The sequence below is a fragment of the Apodemus sylvaticus genome, chromosome 12 (assembly GCF_947179515.1).
Source record: "Apodemus sylvaticus chromosome 12, mApoSyl1.1, whole genome shotgun sequence".
Classification (NCBI taxonomy): Eukaryota; Metazoa; Chordata; class Mammalia; order Rodentia; family Muridae; genus Apodemus; species Apodemus sylvaticus.
In genome coordinates this window covers 98,189,566-98,191,423 of record NC_067483.1, presented here as the reverse complement: position 1 = coordinate 98,191,423, position 1,858 = coordinate 98,189,566, and positions in this window count along the sequence as shown.

Below are 1,858 nucleotides of genomic sequence, written 5' to 3'. Positions count from 1 at the left end.
GTTTCAATTACCCTTCTATTATCCAGCTGGTATTTAAGCATGTTTATTATTCAAATCAGCAGTGAATGTACTGCTGTTGTGTAAACAACTGTCAATTGCTGAAACAATGATTAGGAGGCTCTGTCCCTTTCAGGTGTACTTAGCGGTACTTACGCCCCAGCCACTTCTGCTTAAACATCATGTAAACACAATGCCTGAGCGACTACTTTCACTCCTGCTCCGGCTCCGCATGCCAATTCTATTACATTAAGAGGGAAATCTATTAAATTTTTCATTTATACACATCCGAACACTGTTCTTACCCATTGTGTCATTAAGGCTCAGATTAATAGAATAGATATGCTGAGAGATATGGGGTGCATTGAAAAAGCCTGTTCAGAAATAAAAGCCAATTTCTCACCATTATTTGGGGGCGTTGGAAAGCTTTCATGCAAACAATGCAAAGAAAATTATTTTCTGAATAAAAAGCATGACACGGAGAAAAGAAAAAGTTGGCCCCCAGAAAGAACAATCTTGAACCCTTATTAGCTCCATTACTGATTCAGGGCAGGAGGAAAAGGGTGGAGGAGGTGGCTAGAAAATAGGACATTTGTGAAATGACCCTGGGTTTCTTTTGAAGGTTCTTTGCTGCTCCAGGAAGGTATGTGTATACGCATGTGAATGAATGCGTGTCCGTTTGTAGGTAAGGATGCATGTATGTGCATGTATGTATGTGCTTATGTGTATGTATGTGTGTACTTCATTTGTGAGTTGCTATATATAGTCCGGGCTTGCCATGAGGCTGTGCTCCCAGCGTGTGCCCTTTCCCTAAGTACCAGTTCTCACACACAGCAAGCAGATCCATTTTCAAGTCCCAGGGCTGGGTAAAGGTGAGGACTATTGATCCCAGCCATGATACCACTGCCAGGGATTTGTGCATTTCCTAAGGTATGTTTTCAGGGATCAGTAATTTATTTTTGATTGATCTCAGCTGTCAACTTACAAATAATATCTATGTCGTCAACTTTTACCTGGTAGCAAAAGGTTAGTCATAGGGCTTGTTTAGAGATTGAAAACACAAACTTAGCCAGTTCACAGATGGAGGCTTGAGTCAGCCCCACATCTGGGATTCAACCAAGTAGCTTCCTAAGTTGTAAGGAACTCAGCCTGTGTTCTCTCCCTCCTCTCGCCATTCCTAGAACAACACAGTCCAGGGTTGACCTTGTCTATAAATGACCCACAGAAGACTTAATATGTAGGAGCATGTGTGAGAGAGTGTCCCTAGGGTACACGGAGGCCCTGTGCCTCCTTGAGTAGCCCTGCATTTAGAGTCTGCAGGGTATCACTGAACCTGACCCCTAGGATAACCTATACGTAGGACATCCTACCCCTAGGATGTCCCCAGGGAGTAGGGACACCTGAAGACTATACTTGGCCATACTTCCCAGGTGAACTGCAGGGTCCTGTAACCTCCTGCTGGAGAGGATGTAACTAGCATACAAAACACTGCCTCTAAACAGCTTTGAAATTCACAGCCTAGCCTTGGTTCTGTAACCTCCTCTCTCCAGGGTTACTATATAATTTATGGTACAACTTGGTACATATTGAGAGGGGGGTATATTTAAGAATTATACCACCTCACTAGTAAGATGGATCAGTAAGTAAAGGTACTGGATGACCTGAGCTCAGTCCTCTGGATTCTTATGGTGGAAGAGAGAAACGACTCTCTACAAATTGTCCTCTGATACCAATATATGCTGTGTCATGTTCCATCTTAATGTAAAACAGTTTAAAAAAAAAGAAGGATATTAGGACATTAGGCATGTCCCTTCCCTACCTTGGCAAGCATATATAAACATCAGCTCATATTAGAATCAGG